Genomic DNA, 16,779 nt, shown 5'->3' on the forward strand with positions numbered 1-16,779 from the left:
GCCCCCTGCCCTGTGCCATGGCACAGGTCGCACTACACTAGTCACGGCCCTGCTCAAGATATCTAGTAAAATCACACAGTCGGGACACTTAAGCTGCATCCAAGGACACAATCGCTGGCTTCAGCACACCCAGAAAATGGGGCCAACACACCCCCATATTCTGGAATGCACGCAGTCGCCGCCCCCAAATGCAGCAGCATGTCAATCATTCTGTGGCACTGCGAGCAGCATCACAGAAACAGATCTGCAATTGTTCAGTGCGGATCCAGCGCATGCACAGATATGCAAACATGGAAGATGTACGTAAATATCCAATTTACATACAATCAAAAATTTTGCTCTATGTCCTGACATTTTTACCTTAAAATTAATATTTCATAGTTACCATTTTTGCTGGGTGACTTAAAAGCTGCAAAGTTCTACAAAGTTACATTATCATGACAAAGTCGATTGTGTTATATTAATATAAAAAAAGGATTTACACAAGTGTTGAACTAGAGGTGACATGATACATTTAAATCATATTGCAATCCATTTAATGTACATCAGTTCAACTTGGCTTGGCTCATACATATAATGCTTAACTCCATTAACCCAACTCTTGTACAAAATATTCTTTTTTGGTACCCTAGTGCTTTCTATATAATTTATGTAGATTATAAAAAATGTGATCTATATCTTCCCTATTGCTCATTCTGTCATTTTGTAACTTACATTTCTCTCTAAATTCCACTTTTTGCATTACTTGGCTTTGTCAGCAGAGCCAGACATTGCTCTCAATTCATTTCTCAACACAATTTATGTACATACTGCAAAACGATGAGCTTAATTCTCCTTCCAGTTGGGGTCTACAGGGAATACTAAATTGTGATGAATTTCTATCATTAACTACTACTTATTTTCTGCTTCTCCTATAAACAGTGAATTTACATAATATTTCTTTAAAAATGTAAATATATTTAATATATCTGCGCACACAAAAAAAAGAAAAACGTAAAATACTGGCACAGAGAGCATTACGCGGTTCTCACTGTTCCTTGGTGGTTTAATCTGTCTAGATTGTCTTTCCCTGCATTGTTTTTTTTATTTCATTTCCACTTAACATATGCTTAAAATATTTCACCATTAGTCAAAAATGAGCAATACTAGGGAACTCACATGGGTGTCTGTGCTATAATTAAATTGTATGAAGGCCACAACAGGAACATACTTCTTTCACTGTGCCATCTAAGTTTCACATAAGATGGATATTAAGATAATAAATACATACTTTTGTAAAAATTATATTCCACTATACAGGCTTATGAGAACTCATGGATGGTTGCAGCACAAAATAGGGGCATGTTTATCAATTCTGTTTCCATGCAATATAGAATGCGATAGCACCAGTATTTATCAAATTGGCACATGCCAGAACTGGAGCAGGGGGCCCATTTACAGCCTCCGTGCATACTTATCTACTTTTAAAAAATCATTTCAGGGAGATTGTGAATAAAATAACATATGAATGTGTGTATAATTAATATATATAATAGATTCCAAATGCAAATGTCACACCTAGAATCAGCTCCAGACCTTTTACCTGCTTAATTCATAGTGAAATAACGAGGGAATAGCCCACACCTGTCCATGAAATAGCTTTTGAGTTGATAGTCCCATTACTTTTGGCCCCTTAAAAAGTGGGAGGCACATATAGAAACCGTTGTAATTCCTACACCGTTCACCTGATTTGGATGTAATTACCCTCAAATTAAATCTGAAAGTCTGCAGTTAAAGCACATCTTGTTTGTTTCATTTCAAAGCCATTGTGGTGGTGAACAGAGGCCAAAATATGAAAATTCTGTCAATGTCCCAATATTTATGCACCTGACTGTACATACATACGCACTTCACATGGCGCCCGCATCATGTTCACAGTGGATTTCTGTACTGCGCATGTGCTGCACCAATTCAGAACTCTGGAGAGGTAAGTACAGAGATGCCAACAATCTGGCTACCCCTTCCGGGAGTGGGCAGCCAGATCGGCAAAATCGGGGGTGTGGCCGTCGCTTGTGGGTGTAATCACACAATCGTGTCATTTTGGCCCCGCCCCCCACTACACAATGCCGATAATCCCAGCATTGTGAAGCAGGGGGCGGGGCCAAAATGACACGATTCGGCATGAATCGCGTCACAGGCCGCCCTGCTGCTGGGGATTCTCTGGTGAATACGGTGGGGGGCAGGAGGGGCCAGTAGCTGCTGGGAGACTTGCCTGTCTTCCCGGGAGGCCGAGACCGGCATCCGATTTTCAGGAGGCTCCTGACCAAATCGGGAGGGTAGGCAAGAATGGTTAAGTATACTAAATGGCTGCAGGGTGTGTGGTGTGGGACGCTGTAACCATGGACCTATGTGCACAACACACTCTGCAACCATTATAGGACCAACACTGTGCCAGAGAGGTCCTGTGCAAACCTATCTTTCAAGAAAAACATTTTCTCTATCCAAACATCGGCAGAACGCAGATGCAAAATGTAGGTTTCCTGTGAGCACAGTATTGTGCAAGACTGCAAGCCAAAAAAGTTGCATTCCCCATAAGCACTGACAGATCAGATCTATATACACATTCTATGACCTCACTGTTATGAATTTAAGAACCAATCCAAGTAATGTCCACTAAATGAGCTAATTGCAAACTGGTCCAGACATCCCCCTTCCCAATTGCTGTTCTGTAATTTAATAAAAGGATGAGGGACAGGCAGGAGCAGGATTGGGTCTGAAAACCAGCCCGGGAAATTAAAGGAAGCAGCCATGATGGGGGTGGAGTCTTGAGGGCGGGTCCTAGTAAAATGACAGGATACTCTTCACAAAAGATTATATATATATATATATATATATATATATATATAAAAAATATATATATTTCCGTGTGTGTAAAACACTGCAATACAGTACTGTATATATTATGTATATTATATATAATATATGATATATACATATACAGTATATATATATATATATACATATATGCATAAAGATCATATAATATATACACAATACATCTAGAAGTATATATGAAAAGTTATATATATATATATATATATATATATATAGATCATATGTACAGTATATCTCATATATATATATATATATATATATATATATATATGAGATATACTGTACATAATATATATATGTATATTAATCATTACCTTTAGTATTTTGAAGATATCTGGCAGGCCGCCTCCCTCCTCTGTTCAGGCTGGTCACTGCTAGGCTGGCTGGCAGGCACTGTGCTGCATTCGATGCCTGTAACTGTCTGGTCACTGTGGCCAAGCTGGAGGCGGGCCGCAGAGGGACTGATGGCCCCGGGCTCTGAAAAGGCTTATGGGAGGAGCTGCTGCTACTGGGCATGCGCAGCAGCTTCCCCGGCGGCCATTTTTTTTACTTTCTCTATGTTTCTGCACATACGCAGAAGCTCTACATCTGCCCGATCCGCGGCAGCGGGACGGGTGAGCGGAGGACCGGGGAGGGGTGAACCATTGAAGGGCAGGCTGGGCAGACGCTGTCCACCAAAGGGACCGGCCCAGCGGGAACTGGCCCGGTGTCCCGGCGGCCCAATCCGCCCCTGGGGACAGGGACGCCCTCTGATTTGCAGCATTGGGTGTTTAAAGTAGAGATGTGCGTCGACCCCTGTGTTTTGGTTTTGGATCTACGCTGGTTTTGGATCTGGATTGGTTTTGCCAAAACATCACCTCCGTGTTTTGTTTTCGTGTTTTGGTTCTGGATATTTTTCTTTGAAAAAATCATAAAAACAGCTAAAAATCACATAAAATTGGCCTGTTTTTGTTCCTACAGTGTAATTAACATCAATAACATTTATTTCCAGTAATTTCCAAACAATTTTGACCACCTATTGCTTCATCTAGTTAAAGCCAAATGTTTGCATCCAGCTAGCTGACTGACTAAGCTAAGTAACATAGTGGGTGGCACTAACATGTGGAAGTTCAGTTTCTAATTTCCAACAGGGATACAGGGGTCTATGTACTCAGCATTGATAAGAGACAGAGTGAAAAGTGATAAATAAGTGATAAGGTACCAACCAATCAGCTCCCAACTGCCATCTCACAGGCTGTGTTTGAAAAATGACAGTTGGGAGCTCACTGGCTGGCACCTTATCACTTTTCACTCTGTCTCCTAACACTGCTTAGTACATAGACCCCTATAAATTATAAGTGACAGCACACTAACAGACTATCCTCGTGTATTATAGAGTGTGGGTTGGATACATCAATAGTGCACTTACTGTGACAGCAGTGTCGGCAGAGCAGGGTTGCTGACTGTGTCCTCAGTACATGGAATGGCGGTACTGGCAGTGTCCTTAGTGATGGGTACCAGTGATGTCGGGAGTGTGGGGGTGCCAGCGGTGTCTTTAGTGCAGGTTTGCTGGCTGTGTTGGCAGTGCGGGGGTGCCAGCGGTGTCCTCAGTGCAGGTTTGCTGGCTGTGCCGGCAGTGCGGGGGTGTCAGCTGTATCTTTAGTGCAGATTTTCTGGCTGTGTCGGCAGTGCGAGGGTGCCAGCGGTGTCTTTAGTGCAGGTTTGCTGGCCGTGGTGGCAGTGCGGGGGTGCCAGCGGTGTCCTCGGTGCAGGTTTGCTGACTGTTGGCAGTGCAGGGGTGCTGGTGGTGTCCTCAGTGTGGGAGTGTCGGCAGTGTTGGGGTCGCTGACGGTGTCCTCAGTATGTTGGGCAGCAGTGCAGGAGTGTCACCAGTGGTGGTGTCGGCAGCGGGGGATGCTGCCAGTGGGGGTGCTGGCAGTGTCGGTAGCGGGTGGTGGCGGGCGCCATCTTCTTTTACTCTTTAAGTGCTGTTTTCAATGGGCTTAACGTTGATTGGCTGAGAGCCGGGACAGACGGCTCTCTCAGCCAATCAGCGTTAAGCCCGCAATTGCCACATCCCCGCTCCGCCCACAGATGCCGGGTAAGCCGTCCGGCCGCACCCCCCTACTATGCCGATCTGGCTGCTCCCTACAGTGAGGGGCAGCCAAAATGTCAGTAACCCTGTAATATCTTGCGTACTCAATACATTTGTGCTCTCCAACAATATAAGGTTCCTCTAATTCTAATGATATCTTTCACCATATACTGCTAACACAGGTATAGGCAGCACATTTGATTAGAGTGCGCACCTACAGCGATCATCATAAGTATCTGGATATACACCCACCCCATGCTTGGCGCAAAGAATCAGAAAAAGGTGTCCCAGTTTCCTCTGCACACTATTAACGAGCACGGGGTTCTGACTACATGCCCATGATACTCCCTCGAGAGAAAGACCAGTTCTGTGCGATCACATGGCCGCCATCCATAAATGCCTATTTCAAGGAAAGAGTAATCTGTCAACTGATAGATAAGATAGTCTGCTTTTTTAAACTCCCCACGTTTGCCTTGTGTCCGATTCTAAATCAGCCCTAAGTCAGTTATTTAAATAATTTTTAACAAACAATCTAAAAGATACTGAAAAGATTAATAATACTTCAGAAAAATATACTGTATGTACCACACTTAATTCTACAAAGAGATTGCACTTTGTTGTTTATCCATGCAGATTATAAAAGTATCCGACAAAAATAAAAAATGGTTGACATGTTTTTAATGGTTTTTCAAAATTTTAAAGGTGAGGGTTAGGCACTTGGAGGAGGGTTATGGTTAGGCTGCCGGAGGGAATAGTTATGGTTAGGCACTGGGTGAAGGTTAGGGTTAGGCTAGGTTCGGCATCATCTAGTGTCGAACCCACTGACAGTAAGTCTATCTTTTTTGCCACACCCAGGGGGAGTAGCGAGGGTGGTTCCGGTGGAGCAAGAGCTCCGGGTGCCAAAATAGACAGAGAGCGCCAACCAGGGTTTCGGAATTCATGGGCGCTGCTCAGTATGACGGCCGCCTGTTCGTTTTATCTGTTTGTTTGCTCTATATCCAAAATAAATTACGGATCGGAGATCCATTTCTACATTTCATGCTCCCTCAAGATGCAGAGATCGCCTCCCCTCTGGCGCTCCCTCCTCTATGATCATCTTCTGTCACCTCCCTTTACCTGTCAGATTGATTACATTCACTTCTCATCTCTTTAAACCCTCCCCTCTCTACTCTGTGTTTGGCTCTTTGTCCCTCCCCTCTCCTTTCTTATTGGCTTCTGTCACCTTCCCTCTCTGATCAGCACTTTCCTCTCCCCTCTCCTCTTTGATACCCTCTCTCCTTCTCTCCTAGGGCTCTATTTATTATCATTACTTTGACACCCATTTCACATTATTTTAGTTTCACCCAAAGTTGCTACAGGGCAATTGAAGTAGAATTCGTAAAATTCTACTCCAACACATAAATATCACTTATTTTTAGTAATCAGATCGCATTTCCCATAATTGTATTGGGAAATGTGATCTGTGTGCAAGTTCTTAAAAACAAATTGTGAAAAAAATACCTTGGGAGGCCCTGTGATAATACCACCACTTGGAGGTGGCATTATCCAGGGTCTCCCCCGGTTACCGGACCCCTGCTCCGCTATAACGGGCAGAGCAGAGCCCGAAGCCGGCCCCAGTGATCAGCTGTGTGGTCTAAACTATGGGTGAGCGGGTTCGGATTTCTGAAATCCGAACCCCCCCGATCCGAGGCCGATCCGAGTCAGGCTCGACTTTTCCCGCCTGACTCGGATCTGAAATCGAGGCAAAACTTCATCATCCCGCCTTCTGGGTCTCGCGGGTTTTGGATCCTATATAAGGTACCCGCGCCGGCGCCATTTTCTCACTCGGCTGTGGACAGTGAAGAGGGAGGGTGGGAGTTAGGGCTGGCTGGGCTGTGTAGTGTAGTGCAGAGTAGTGTTGTGCTGTGCTGTGCTGCGCTGCTGTTGTCCATAGGGGCTGTGTCCACAACTTCAAAGTCCATAGGGGCTGGCTGTGTTGTGCTGTGCTGATGTTAGTAGGGGCTGTGTCCACTACTTCAAAGTCCATAGGGGCTGGCTGGACTGTGTTGTGCAGTCAGTTCTCCATAGGGGCTGTGTCCACTCCAAAGTCCTGTGCAGTGTCCCAGTCCTAAAGGGGTGCTGTAGTGTTGTCCAGGGGGTGCTCTGTCCATCAGGGGTGCTCCCCCCAAGTGCTAAAAAAATAATATTTTTTCTGTGTTTGTGAATTGTGTGCGCAGTAGCCGCACGTGCATCAACAAAGTAGTGCCAAGCGTGCGCCTGTGTCATAAGTAAAGGGCCGGCTGGCTTGACCGTTAAAGGGTGCTGTAACCCCCAAAGTACACTCCAAACCAAATAACAAAATATTTTCTGTGTTTGTGAATTGTGTGCGCAGTAGCCGCACGTGCATCAACAAAGGAGCAGTGCCAAGCGTGCGCCTGTGTCCCATAAGTAAAGAGCCGGCTGGCTCATTTCTTAAAGGGTGGTGTAACCCACAAAGTGCACTACTCTCCAGCAAAAATAAAAAAATATTTTCTGTGTTTAGCCGCACGTATATATCAAATCGATATTACATAAATGGAGGACCAAACTTTCTCAGATAAAAATAAAATAGAGAAAGATCAAGAACCATTTCCTCCTAGTGCTGAAGCTGCTGCCACTAGTCATGACAGACGATAACATGCCATCAACGTCGTCTGCCAAGGCCGATGCCCAATGTCATAGTAGAGGGCACATACAATCCCAAATGACAAAGTTCAGGAAAATGACCTTGAAAAAAACATTTAAATCAGCTGAAGAGAAACGTAAACTTGCCAATATGCCATTTACGACACGGAGTGGCAAGGAACGGCTAAGGTCGATCCCTAGTATGTTCATGACTAGTGGTTCAGCTTCACATGACAATGAAAGCCCTCCTCCCACTAAAAAAATCAAAAGCGTTAAGCTGGCAAAAGCACAGCGAAGAACTGTGCTTTCTAAGAAGATATCACAAATCCCCAAGGAGAGTCCAAGTGTGGTGGTGGTTGCGATGCCTGACCTTCCCAGCACTGGACGGGAAGGAGTTGGCTCTTTCCACCATTTGCACGCCCCCTGCAAGTGCTGAAAGGAGCACCCACAGTCCACTTGCTGATATGCAAATTGAAGATGTCACTGTTGCAGTACAACAGGATGAGGATACTGGTGTAGCTGGCGCTGAGGAGGAAGTTGGCGAGGAGGATTCTGATGGTGATGTGGTTTGTTTAAATCAGGCTCCGGGGGAGACAGTTGTTGTCCGTGGGATGAAAAAGCCCATCACGGTCATGCCTGGGCAGAAGACCAAACATTCCACCTCTTTGGTCTGGCAATATTTCTATCCAAATCCGGACAACAACTGTCTTGCCATATGTACCATATGTAAAGGTGAAATAAGTAGGGGTAGGGACGTCAACCACCTAGGAACATCCTCCCTTATACGGCACCTGCAGCGCGTTCATAATAAGTTACTGTCAAGTTCAGAAACTTTGGCTAAGACCGTAAGCAGTCCAGGGACACCTAAATCCCGTTGTCCTGTTGTATCCAAGCGCCTGCAAACCACACCGTCAACTCCCTCCTCGTCAATTTCCTCCTTAGGTCAGGATCGGAAGTTGTCCTGCAGGCCATGTCACTGGCATGACTGACTCTCCTATACGGGATTCCTCCGGAGGATCCTGCATTGCTGCGCCTACTGCTGCCGCTGCTGCTGTTGCTGCTGGGAGTCATTCATCATCCCAGAGAGGAAGTAGGAACACCACTACTTTTACTAAACAATTGACCCTCCAACAGTCCTTAGCGAGGAGGATGAAGTACGACAGCAGTCATCCTGAAGCAAAACGTATAACTGAGGCCTTGACTGCTATGTTGGTGTTAGACGTGCGTCCGGTATCCGCCATTAGTGCAGTGGGATTTAGACAATTGATGGAGGTAGTGTGTCCCCGGTTCCAAATCCCGTCTAGATTCCACTTCACTAGGCAGGCGATACCGAGACTGCACAGAAACGTCAGAAAAAGTGTCCTCAGTGTCCTGAAAAATGCAGTTGTACCCAATGTCCACTTAACCACGGACATGTGGACAAGTGGAACAGGGCAGACTAAGGACTATATGACTGACAGCGCACTGGGTAGATGTATCACCTTACGCAGCAACAGCAGCAGCATCACTAGTAGCAGCATCTCAGAAACGCCAGCTCGTTCCAAGGCAGGCTACGCTGTGTATCACCGGTTTCAGTAAGAGGCACACCGCCGACAACCTCTTAGAGAAACTGAGGGAAATCATCGCCCAGTGGCTTACCCAACTTAGACTGTCCTGGGGATTTGTGATATCTGACAACGCCACTAATATTGTGCGGGCATTACATCTGGGCAAATTCCAGCACGTCCCATGTTTTGCTCACACAATAAACTTGGTGGTGCAGAATTTTCTGAAAAGCGACAGGGGCGTGCAGGAGACGCTTTGGGTGGCCCAAAAAATTTCTGGCCACTTTCGCCATTCAGCGACTGCGTGCCGAAGACTGGAGCGCCAGCAAACACTCTTGAACCTGCCCCGCCATCACCTGAAGCAAGAGGTTGTGACGCGGTGGAACTCAACCCTCTATATGCTTCAGAGGATGGAGGAGCAGCAAAAGGCCATACAAGCCTATACATCCACCTATGACATAGGCAAAGGAGGGGGTATGCACCTGACTGAAGTGCAGTGGAGAATGATTTCCGTGTTGTGCAAGGTTCTCCAGCCCTTCGAACTTGCCACACGTGAAGTCAGTTCAGACACTGCCAGCTTGAGTCAGGTCATTCCCCTCATCAGGCTTTTGCAGAAGCAGCTGGAGAAAGTGAAGGAGGAGCTAAGACGGAGCGATTCCACTCGGCATGTGGGACTTGTGGATGAAGCCCTTCATTCGCTTTGCCAGGATTCCAGGGTGGTCAATCTGTTGAAATCAGACCACTACATTTTGGCCACCATGCTCGATCCTAGGTTTAAAGCCTATGTGGTGTCTCTCTTTCCGGCCGACACAAGCCTGCAGAGGTGCAAAGACCTGCTGGTGAACACACTGTCAGCTGAAGCGGAACGTGACACGTCAACAGCTCCTTCTTCATTTTCTCCCGCAACTGGGGCTGCCAGGAAAAAACTTAGGTATCCTAAGCAACCCACTGGCGGTGATGCAGGGCAGGCAGGACCAAGTTTGGACATCTGGTCCGGACTGAAGGACCTGGCAACAATTTCTGACATGTCTACTGTCACTGCATATGATACTGTCACCATTGACAGAATGGTGGAGGATTACATCGGTGACAGCATCCAAGTAGGCATGTCAGACAGTCCATACCTGTACTGGCAGGAAAAAGAGGCAATTTGGAGGCCCCTGTACAAACTGGCTCTATTTTACCTGAGTTGCTCCCCCTCCAGTGTGTACTCCGAAAGAGTGTTTAGTGCAGCCGGGAACCTTGTCAGCGAATGGCGTAGGAGGTTGCTTCCACAGAATGTGGAGAAGATGATGTTCATCAAAATGAATTATCAGCTCTTCCAGGGAGACCAGCCTCCAGAACGTACAGAGGGACCTGTGGTGGTGGATTCCAGTGGGGATGAGTTAATACTCTGAGGATGTACACACTGAAGAGGGTGAGGAATCGGTGGATGAGGAGGATGAGGATGACATCTTGCCTCCGTAGAGCCAGTTTGTGCAGGGACAGATTAATTGCCAGCTTGTTTTGTGGGGGCCCAAACGAACCAATCATTTCAGCCACAGTTGTGTGGCAGACCCTGGCGCTGAAATGATTGGTTTGTTAAAGTGTGCATGTCCTGTTTATACAACATAAGGGTGGGTGGGAGGGCCCAAGGACAATTCCATCTTGCACCTCTTTTTTTTCTTTGCATTACGTACAGATTGGGGCCTAGTTTTTCAAACTGCCATCCTGTCTGCCACTGCAGTGTCACTCCTAGATGGGTCACGTGTTTGTGCCGCCCACTCGTGTCGCTTAGCAAAGTCATCCAGCTACCTCGGTGCAACCTTTTGGACATAAAAACACTATTGTGAGGTGTGAGGTGTTCAGAATAGACTGGAAATGAGTGGAAATTAAGGTTATTGAGGTTAATAATAGCATAGGAGCTGAAAAACCTACAAATTCTGTGATTTTAGCTGTTTTTATGCTTTTTTTCAAAAAAATACAGATCCAAAGCACAAAACACAGAACCGAAAACACGGAAGGGTGCTTTTGGCAAAACCAATCTAGATCCAAAACACGAAGAAAGATCCAGATCCAAAACCAAAACACAAAAAGTGGCCGGGCACACCCCTAGTCTAAACAGACCACACGCTGTTACACTGCAAAAAAAAAACAAAACAAAAAAAAACTTACCTGAGTCCAGGGACCGGAGTTCTGGTCTTCCATACTGCACTGTATGGGTTGGTAGCTGACCGGAGTCATGGAGGACATCACCGGAGCTTGAATTATGCAGGTAAGTGCAATTAAGGGAGGGGGGAGGTCTGCGATCGTGGGGTCGGGGCTTAGAACCATGGGGGGGGGAGCAGCGGCGGTCGGTCAGTGCATGCGCGGGCACTTGTCACGGTATAAGGCAGCGGAGGGAATTCGCAGGGGCAGAGCTTTAGCGCAAACTCTGTCCCTGCAAGGGATTTTTAGTAAATCCCTGTGATATTGCCTGAATTCGCAATGCGAATTCAGTCAGTAATATTACACTACAATCTACATTCCCAATGCGGATTGTAGTGAATGGAGCCCCTAGACTTAAAAGGGACACATCTGAGGTAAAGTCAAACTTCATTTATAAGATACTAGATTAAACAAAGTCACTGGTTTGCTATTTAAAGTTTTGGAGGTGTTCCCAGGCATAACTACAAAGTGTTAAAGGTCTTTTAAAAAAAATATTAGGAAACCTGAAATAATAATAATGGTGGTAGACAGAACATGACATGGTTAGTAGTACTCACATTAATATATGTGCAATGTATATTTGCGATGTAGCAGCATAGCTAAGGGAGCTTCCCATAGGTGTTCCCACAGGGCAGTAATTGCAGTAATAAGCTGTGCACCCTGTGGAATTTCACTCTTGCACTATGGCCCCTATTTACAATTCCAGGCGAAAAGTCCCGTACTTTTCGCATGCCGGACTTTTTGCCGATATCGCTGGTTTTCAATGCAAAAAAGTATTGCGAGCGTCCCCGCTTATCCCCGTATTCAATTAGAAATCGTCGGAAACGGGACCCGGGTCAGATTTGGGGAAATCAGGCTGACACCCCCCAAAAGATGCACAGACATTGGGGATCACTCTAGATACCCCCGAATAGCCCTGCTGAAGGTATTTGGGGTACTTAAATTGTCTCAATTGGTGCTATTTGGCATCTTTGCATAAGTGGTGAAGAATAGCAATTAACAGTTTTTTTGGCTCAAAATAAGTAGTCCCAGCAAATTTGGGGTACCTGAAAATGGGTCCTAGCATATTTTTAAGTTGCTAAAGTGTAGTTTTAAAAATCTACCTTCCGCAAGCACCTGCAAACTTAAAAACACTTGGGGCATACTTGGGGACCTCACATGAGTCTATTTAGCTAGTTTTTAAGTTTGTCCCCCAACTTTGGATTTCGCCCCCAAAATGAAAGTATTTTTTTGGGGTGATCCAAAGACTTTTTTAAACTTTTTTTGATGCAGTTTACCTTTGGTGGACTGTCCCAAGGGTGCAGGGGGGTTCCCACAGCTTTGCACCCCAAAACCCCAATTCTGCACTTTTTTTCGACACCTATTCATAGGCGAAGCTTTTTCGCAGGTCCCATTGCATTGAGTTTCCGCACCGGCGAAAGTCTTCGGAATTGAATACGGAGGAAGCTTTTCGCAAGGTGAAATAACATCACTCGCGATACTTTTTCACAGAAACTGACTTTTCGCAGCCAACTGAATATGGAGAAGTTCTCGCCATATTCGCCAGTTTTGATACGCTATTTGAGTATTTTTGCAAAGCGCGCTCCCGTTTTTCACCCTATCCAATTACAATACATGCAAAAGCGCAAATGTGCAATGATTGCGCATAGCGAAATTAGTGAAAAGTACAGCACATTTTGGGGGAAATCAGTCTGTACCCCATTAAAAGCTTAACTGACATAGGAAATCAATATAGAAGTGTATTAATAGCCCTAATAAAAGAATTTTGGGTTCTTAAATTGTTTCAAATGGCTGGTTCTATGCATATTCAATACCAGTGTTCAAAAATTATAAAAAGCTATATATTTGAGAAAATAATTGCTGCAGTTAAATTGGGGGTACATTAAAATGGGTGCTAGTATATTTTTCTGTCAATAAAGTGTTTTCAAAATTTTTTAAAAAATACACCTGCTGCAGCGACCGGCAAATCTAAAAACACCTGTCACATCCATACAGCAACGCAAAATACCTGACCCAGTACTTTAAACCCATTTTCCAACACTTTATACATTTTCACCCCAAAATTGACATTTCATTATTAGGCCGGGATGTACTAAGGTTGCGGTGACCATTCCGCCAGTCACAGCAACTTTACTAATCGCATATGTACTAACATATGTGATTAGTATCACAAAGGATAGCTCTTGCGATAAAAGCTGCCCTTTGCGAAGCAGTCGGGTGACAGGGGGTCTACATGGGACCCCACCCCCTCCGAGCCCCGGGAGCTTCCTGCTGGTCATCTGTGAAGGAAGTCCCAGGCTCCTCCTCCTCCCTGCACCTGGAAGATTAGGAGGAGGAGGCGGACCCAGCAGGAGCACGGGATGACAACCATGGAGAGCAGGTGAGTGGGGGCCAGCGCTGGGCGACGGCGGCGAAGCATCGGGGGCGGTAAGAAGCCCATAGGCTTCTGTAGGTAAAACAAGGTTTTTCTGGCGTTACCCTCCACACCGAAAAAAGGGCGGCTGGGGCTTAGTACATATGGAAATGCAGTAAAAACCCAGAAAATGGGGGTTTTGCCGCATTTTTCCTTTAGTACATCCAGGCCTTAGGCAGAATCAAGCAAATTGAACAATTATTTTTGCCTAATAAGTCATTATGGTTAAAGTGTTCTCAACAAAGTCCCCGCATTTTTAGCCAAAAATAGAATTTATGCACATTTTTTCACCAGCTCTGAGATCGTGAAAGCTTTTTGTCGGTTTCTATCTATGGAGTTATAGCTCATGCGAACACTTTGGAATTGGATAGCACAATACGCACTTATGTGTGAAAAGGTCGCACCTGCAAATGCTTTTTCGCTAAAACTTGGATTTTCGCACCTACCTGAATTCCTCCCTAAATTCTATGCAGCAGCTGACCAGGGTCACAGTGCAGGAGTCCGGAGACCAGCTGACCAGAGCCCCAGGGGACATCACCGATCACCGGTCCCTGGATGGGAATGGGTATGAAATACCACCGTCCGCATGGCCGGCGGTTCGATTCCCGTCAGCGGCAGCCCGACAGGAGCAGAGTTCGAAGCAGCGGAAGCCCGACAGCGCTGGAAATCCCTATCGTGGATAGGCAAGTATAGACTAACCTAACCCCCCTAACCCTAACCCTCCTTAGGGGTGCCTAACCCTAACTTCCCCCCCCAAGTGCCTAACCCTAACCACCCCCTTCCCCGCTGCCTAAACCTAAGTCCACCCCCGGGGGTGCCTAACCCTAACCCTCCCTCCCCCTAGCCTAACCCTAACCCTCCCGGGGGGGTGCCTAACCCTAAGTCCCCCCTGGGATCCCTAAACCTAACCCCCCCCCAGCGGCTGTCCGCTCACGGCGCCCGGCATCAGTACGTTCGTGATGCCGGGCGCCGGTCTCCCAGCGTCGGGGAAATGCGGGCATCTACATCTAGACGCCCGGCATTTCACCCTTGCCGGGAAATGACAGTCGGGAAGCCGGCTGCCGGTATTGCTGGATGCAGGCAAGTTTTCCTTTTTTTAAACATTTTTTTTTGCAGTGATCAGCTTGTGGTCTATTTAGACCACACAGCTGATCACAGGGACTGGCTCCCGGCTCGGCTCGGCTCTGCCTGTCAGAGCAGAGCAGGAGTTGGGGAAACGGAGAAAATCCTGGATAACGCCATCTCCAGATGGCATTATCATCACAGGGCTTCCCCCAGTATTTTTTCACAATATATTTAATAAATCTGGGTAGATCACAATTCCCATTACAAGTATGGAAAATGTGATCTGCTTACTAAAAATTTGATAATTAGCGTTTGGAGTAGTATTTTGCAAATTCTACTCCAATTGCCCTTTAGTAAAGTCATTTGATACTAAAATACTACTGTGGGCATTGTGTAAAAGGGGCACTACTGTGGGCATTGTGTAAAAGGGGCACTACTGTGGGCATTGTGTAAAAGGGGCACTACTGTGGGCATTGTGTAAAAGGGGCACTACTGTGGGTCGTAACATAAATAAGAGACACTACTTTATGGTGTAATGTGAATCAGGGACACTATGTGCAGTGTAATGTGAATAAGATTGTGCACTGTGACTACTTGGGCCGTAGCCCACTTTGTAAACAAGTACTGTGATTCTGCTGGCCGTACCCCACTGGGTGGGAGCACTACTATTCATTTCTGCCACTGCTGTGTGGCAATGTGTTATAGATGTGCTTTATACTGTGGTGTCTGTGTTGTTGTGCCGCTGCTTTGTCACTTACTAACCAGTCAGCTCACTGCAACCTTTGGCAAATAATGTTGAAAACAATATTATAAGCTGTGAGGTGTTCTAAATTGACTGGAAATTAATGTTATTGAGGTTAATAATACTCTAGGAAGAAAAAAAAGACCAATTTATGTGATTTTAGCCGCAGTTTGGCAAATCCAAATATAAAGCCGGACGACGACTTAGAACCAAATCCGGCAAAAATGTTCCGGCACACATCCCTATTATAAGTACATACGGCAATGCTATTATTTAGCGTCGTGCGATTCCCACGCAATAGAAAGAAGTTAAAAGCCCTCACCATGTAAATACAGTCACTAAAACATATAAAATGATTAACCCTGCAAAACACGTTCCATGGTGTACTCCACAAAACATAGTCGCACAGCGCTAACTAGCGTCTTTTCCCTATTCCCCAATACTTACACACTGCACACTTACATAAAAGGTTCCCTAGTATTAAAGTGTAATATTCAAGGTTTATTCAGTAATTATTAATGTTGTGAAATAAAGATTATTTGATATCTAAGGTTTAGTACATGGTAAGCAGACCGTGTTTGGTGTTGTACTGATCCACTGTGTCAACAGATTTCCGGTACCATCGGTGAGAAGATCGGAACATGCATCTGCAAACTATGGACTATAGAGAGTTAAAACATTAAAATGTACTCTGTAATGTTAGCAGCTTAGATTAGCATGCAGCGGGAAAAAAGGACACAAAGGGCGGTTGGAGGCTGTTTGTGTCTATTTTAATTGACCTATGAACTATCCTGTAACAAAAGCACCTTTAAGAAGAACCAATGGAATCATGTCAAACTTGTCTATTGTATTGCCTATCCCTGCAAGAGTATATATGTGCGCTCTCTGACCCCAGTCTTGAGTCTTCTTGCTGTACTGTTGATGGAGGTTTCTAATGCTGATGCTGGTATCTGGGCCCAGAGCGCGTGCGTATATAACAACTGTACCTTGGGTCTGTATAATTTATTTGCGCTAATGGTCTTTAGATGACAGCGTGTAACCATCTGTTTTTAATATTGAATAATATGTTTTTGTGCTTTGGAATCACATTCAAAGTCTGAAGGCATTTATTTACTGTGCGACTCATTACGCTAAATTGCGACAATTTTAGAAGGTATAGGTAGGATTGCATAGAGGTTTAAATGAGGTATCCAGCTGATCACTGGGACTGGATAACGCCAGCTACAGGTGGCGTTAT

General features: G+C 45.5%; 1 protein-coding gene across 2 annotated transcripts in view; it reads right to left on the reverse strand.

Moving 5' to 3' along the window:
- VEGFC (vascular endothelial growth factor C) overlaps window positions 1–16,779 on the reverse strand; it is a 203,223-nt gene that overhangs the window by 124,660 nt on the left and 61,784 nt on the right. Inside the window, exon 1 of one of the 2 annotated variants that reach the window (XM_088446963.1) lies at window positions 4,283–4,350. The exons of the other annotated variant lie outside the window; for it this stretch is intronic. The gene's annotated coding sequence lies outside the window, so the exon portion shown is untranslated. Of the gene's footprint in view, window positions 1–4,282; window positions 4,351–16,779 lie in introns of those variants that run through there. 2 annotated transcript variants of the gene reach the window in all.

This window comes from Taudactylus pleione, unplaced genomic scaffold, assembly GCF_031769625.1.
Source record: "Taudactylus pleione unplaced genomic scaffold, aTauple2 ptg000408l, whole genome shotgun sequence".
NCBI classification, from domain to species: domain Eukaryota; kingdom Metazoa; phylum Chordata; class Amphibia; order Anura; family Myobatrachidae; genus Taudactylus; species Taudactylus pleione.